Raw genomic sequence first — 5,899 nt, 5'->3', positions numbered from 1 at the left:
CGTCTGACACTGTGTGCGTGTGTGTGTGCGTGTGTGTGTGCGTGTGTGTGTGTTAATTATAAATGCAACTCATTACATGCGAGGCCCATTTTTAAGTACAGTAATATGTTTCACAAAGTCTTTAAGTCTAAGAATTCTCATGACAACCATACCAAAGTCCAGCGGGAAAAACTGCTACAATCATTTGCAGGTTGGATAATTAATTAGTAAATCATAGTGATGCACAGCTTAATATATACAGGCAAAAGCTCACTTTTATAAAAAAAAAACTGGTTTGTGATCATTTCTTAATTCTCTTAACTCTGATGGCTGTTTGAATCTTTTTTTAGTTTCTCAAATTCTCTGACTTGTGCAATTCTTYAGGGGGAAAAACTATTGAGTAGTAGAGGATAAATAGGAACATTTCATGTAGATGACCTTATAAGTTTTTGTAAYAGACTTTAATTTTCAGGATGTACAGAAATGAGTTAGGTGCTCTTTGCATAAGTTCTATCCGTCCATCCATTTTCTTCCTCTTATCTGGGGCCGGGTCGCGGGGGCAGTAAGCTTAGCAGAGAGACCCAGACTTCCCACTCCCGAGCCACTTGGGCCAGCTCGTCGGGGGAAATCCCAAGACGTTCCCAGGCCAGCCGAGAAACGTAGTCCCTCCAGCGTGTCCTGGGTCTTCCTCTGGGCCTCCTCCCAGTGGGACATGCCCGGAACACCTCACCAGGGAGGCGACCAGGAGGCATCCTAACCAGATGCCCGAGCCACCTCAACTGGCTCCTCTCGACGTGAAGGAGCAGCGGCTCTACTCTGAGTCCCTCCTGGATGACCGAGCTTCTAACCTTATCTCTAAAGGAGAGCCCAGACACCCTGCAGAGGAAACTCATTTCGGATGTTTGTAACTGTGATCTTGTTCTCTCTCTGGACTGACTGTCCCCTCACCCGGATGCGGGTCACCGGGGCCCCACTCTGAAGCCAGGCTTGGATATGGGACACGTTGGCGAGCGCCTGGTGGCCGGGTTTTCACCCATGGAGCCCGGCCGGTCACAGCCCAAAGAGGAGACGYGGGTCCTCCTTCTCACGGGCTCACCACCTGTGGGAGAGGCCATAGGGTTCGGGTGCAATGTGCAACGAGCAGTGGTCGAAGGCRCTTGGTTCTCCACTATACMCACATGTTGTGGTGTCCTTGAGCAAGACACCACAACTGCTTCCAGCTGCTACACTTGTGTTTATCTCACATRAATGATAGTTGAAAGCAGAGGATGTGCAGGCTGTCTATGAGTGCAATGATGACAACATATATCACTCACTTCATTAATTGTAGGACCCCTTCAGACTGGGTGTTGACCCCATTCCACTCTCCATGACCAATTAAAATGTGTCAGTRACAAGGGAGGTCTAATGTGAGCAATACCCAGAATGAACAGATAACTCGGGAGGCAGAGTAAAAGGTGAGTGAACTTTATTTACAGGTGATGTGAAGGGAAGATGCAGGTAAGTATGGTTTTCTGAGGGACTGGTTTGTAAGTAGTTGTTTTGGTTTTCTTACAGAAATCCAAGGGGTGAACAGCATGAAGAGTTCTTCAGGCAGAGGGGCAAATGAGTGTGACAACAGGTGATCCAGGATGCAACAGCAAGCTGAAGGTCTTCCACAGAGAAGCTCAACAGGGGCAGGTCCTTGGGGGGATTGTCCAGTAAAATCTATAGAAATACACAGAGAGAAATGATAGGAAAACTCAGGTAAGTAGACTTAACAAGACACTATCATCATAGTGTGTCACTGCAGCRAAGACCAGAATGCAAAGAGTGCCTTATAAAGCCCAGGAGCTGAAGACAATCACCACAGGAAACAACCTGCGCAGGTAAAACACAGAATGCCACACAATGTAGATCATGGCAAATCCAGAAAACCCATTTCAATGTGAAAGAAGATGGATTACTTTTTCAACTATCACAGGATGTRCGTGTTCAACTCTCACATGAAGACTTTTCTTTCTCCTCAAACAGTCWACAGGCCTACAGTTGTAAATTCCAGCCAGTCTGAGACCTCTGACCATATCACCATGATAACGAGGACCGTGGACCCTAAAAACACCTTCCATATCTGACAGTAGCCATGTTTTCATTAACATACAGTATTTTTATTTCTTTATAATTATTCTTACCTCATTCTTCATTGTTATGTGTTCACCATATTATTCCATGATTAAAATGTGTGTTTGCTTAAACAATGACGTCTCATTTAACTTCTTTTTATTTCAACACTTGAAGGTGGAAAGACTCCTTAATCCTCATCTTAATCTATACATATGGTTTTGCTGTTAAAATCATGTTGCACATCCTTTTGGTTTAACATTTTATTTTGTTAAAATACTCCTTGGTATTTTGTCAGAAAGAGCAGAAGAGAAATGTTTTTCTCCCATTAGTCAGTTCATCTAAACCTGGTCCCAATGTAGAACCAAGTCATAAAACTGTCTTAATCTGTCACCATTTGCTCCTCTTTCAGTCTTTCAGTCTTGTCTAAGTTTTTCTCTAGCTTCCAGTCTTGTTGAAGCCTTGTTTGAGTCTCAACAGAGTCTTCTTGAGTCTTGAGTTTAATTCTGACAAGAATGCTCTCTAAAAATAAAAAAGAAAAGAAGAAATGCTGTCAATACTCGGACTGAACAGAACCAAAGTRACCAGAAAGAGACTCTGCTTATCGACGCTCCAGATACAGACCGCATCTGCAGATTCTTCAGCCTATAAGTGACTGAACTTTGTTTTATCAGATATCTAAATCCCTTTCACTTTTACTTCATTTGAGAAATACTCCAARTGAACTGTGTTCTGTCTGAAAGCCTTGTTGCTGCCAAGACTGCAAACTAGACAGCTGAGACTGTCTTCAACTTGATGAGTGAGAACACGCTGCATGTTCTTCTCCATGTGAGGATATCACCTCCAACAAACTGGGTGATCTGAACTGACATGAGCTCTGAGGTACCAAAATCTGACCACTGTTCTTGTAAGTAGCGAGACCCTCTTGGAGCTGTTCCAAGATCTTTCATGCGTCCGGAACTTGAGCCTGTTAACGTATAACGTCCACTCTTCAGCTCCTCCTGCCTGGGTCAACGACCACGTATGTGGGAAGAACCTCCTGAGGATTGCATCTCCAGATTCTTGTTTGCTCATTATGGTTTGCTGTCAAAATTATTTAACATTTGTTCTGGGTTATTAACAGATAAATCTGTTATTTAACAGTATTTGTATTCTGCTTTATTATTTGAGTAAATATTTAATCCTGATTTTCTTTGATACTCAGCTTAATGTTGTCACTGCTCTTCATCTCCAATAATCTAAATACATACAGTACCTGTATTTATTGCTCTTATCACCAACTACTGGAACCATTTTACTTGTAATTCTCATAATTCATTATTCGGTTTGTAAATAGTTTGTAACAATCCCCTTTTGTAATAAAACCACAAACTATAAGTAGCACGTCTTCATTCTTGTGCATGTGTTTCAGACAGTCAGACTATGAAGCTAGATTCCAATGCATAAATCTGAGCTAAGGCTAAATAAACTAGAGCTATCAGTAATCTAAACACAACACAGAGTACTAAAAACTAATATTCTTATTTATGCATTGAAGGTGTTCTCCTACACGCCCAACTACTGATGTGTGAAAAATGTTTTTGCAGTATTCTAAAGCCATTAAATTAAATAAGCTAATTAAAATTGCTATTGCCTGTTAAGAAACTGCATTGTGGTATTAGGTACTAAGCCCCTCTTCACACTGGTTAATGACTCCACTACAAATAAAAAAAAAACTGCCATACGGATGGTCTTATCAATGTGGTAGATATGTGCCAGAGTTTAGGGTAAGGTGTTGTGACAACAATGGCAGTGTATTTAGGGATGGTAAATGGACATTGTGATTATAAAGCAGGACTAGACACACTGACCTCATGTCTAGGCTTCAGTCTCATTTTGAAACCAGCTTTGTACTAGAYTGGAACATGTATCTGCCTGCTGACACAATCCCAAAGAGTCCTGTCAGCACAGGGCCTGAGGTATGGTGTGATTGTGAATGTACATGGCAGGATTGTCATGGGAACTTGTTGACATTTAGGGCATGGTGGATGCRCAGAGAACATCTTAAAGACAGAAAAAAATGTATTTGGCAAGTACAAACAGTGTAGCAACATTACAAGTCACAGTGAAGGAGGTTTTCTAGATTTGCACACATCTAGTCACATTCTGATAGTAGTGCAGAGCACAAATGTTCCTAATCCAGTGAATTGAGGGAATATGCAGTTTAAAGTATTTATCAGTCAGTATTTCCAAAATAAGGAGTGCAGTGTTGTATAAAGTACGTCAAAGTGATACTTGGTAAAAGTACAAGTATCTTATCATAAAAATACTTTGGTAAAAGTTAAAGTCTTTTTTTTTAAATTATACTTGAGTAAAAGTTGTAAAGTATCTGATATTTTTGTGCTTAAGTTTCAAAATTACATTTTGACACAAAATCTACTTAASGATTAAAAGTAAAAGTATTGAATAAAAGTGAGCAGTTAGATTTTCCAAAACAACATTTATTGGGAGGTGACTTCTCCAAAAAACATTTTTTTCTAACAGCGTGCAGCTGTGATGGACTGTGTACAGAGTTATACAATTTCAGAGTGGTATTTATTTACACTTCTCATTCAACCCCAATTTAATGCACTCTATCCAGGAGACACAATTTATTAGGATAGTATTTTTTTTTAATAACGCAGGATAAATAGGAGTAACGACTTTCTACTTCTTACCCTTTTAAAAAATGTAGTGAGTAGAAAGTACGGATCKTTGTGTAAAAATGTAATGYGTAAAAGTAAAAAATACACTGAAAAATAATTACTCAAGTAAAGTACAKACAACCAAAATGTCTACTTAAGTACAGTAACAAAGTATTTGTACTTAGTTACTTTACAACTCTGAAGGAGTGGAACATTAAAAATACATATGAAACAAGAAGTATGTTACATTGCTTTATGATGCTTAGTTTAGCTACAGACCTGAGGTCCACGTGKTGAAAACTGATGGAGGCACAAAACATCAGTCTCCATCAACAAGTCGAACAGCTGCTCTAGTTCGACTCCCAGGCGAAATAAAACTTGAAGAGGTTGTGTTCTGACTAATGTAAAGCTTAGTGTTTGGAGGACACAGTTTGCCACTGTGGTGACAAACGTATATGATCACAYRAACATTGCTCAGTGCAAGCATGTAGCCATGCGTTCATTTACTGGTAGGCATGCTGGAGATGGATAATGAGCATGCACGTCTGACACTGTGTGCRTGTGTGTGTGCGTGTGATTGAGCCCAGTAGCTCATCAGTGTCAGGCCTGAAAAGGTTGTGGGATGAATGAGAGCAGAGAATCAAAGAGAGATTACACGTCTGACCATGTATCATTCTCGATATATTGAACGCAGCCTTTGTGAAGATGGGGGCTGCTTATAAAAAGTGGCATTGTGCAGCGGCTGAAAGAGCGTGTGGGCTCAACTCCATGACTAATCTGTCCCCTCGCATTATTTTATTCAATCTTCCCTCGACTTTATGTCTTCGACATTTTGCTACACTCAGTAACTTTGAGTTGAATGGACAATTTTAAAGATTTTTAAAAGGCATTTGCTCAGGCCCGTATGCTGGGGGAACAAAAAAAGAGACTATCTCTTTGTTTCAGTGCATAATTTATGACTAAAAATGGTCCTCCGACTAATTCTGGCAGGCAGGGTAAAGTCTTGAGCACATTCTTTTTAGACTCAATATTGAAAAGAGTTGAATTTCTAAAGAGAAACATTTGATAAAACATAAAAGGATTTCTTTTTTTCCCTAGCGTCTACAACCCACTTCACCCTGTGAACTCACTTAGGCAATATACAGTGTATATATATA

This window comes from Austrofundulus limnaeus, unplaced genomic scaffold (genome assembly GCF_001266775.1).
Source record: "Austrofundulus limnaeus strain Quisiro unplaced genomic scaffold, Austrofundulus_limnaeus-1.0 Scaffold40, whole genome shotgun sequence".
Taxonomy (NCBI): Eukaryota; Metazoa; Chordata; class Actinopteri; order Cyprinodontiformes; family Rivulidae; genus Austrofundulus; species Austrofundulus limnaeus.
The sequence above is the reverse complement of the archived record's forward strand: the minus strand, read 5'-3'. Positions refer to the sequence as shown.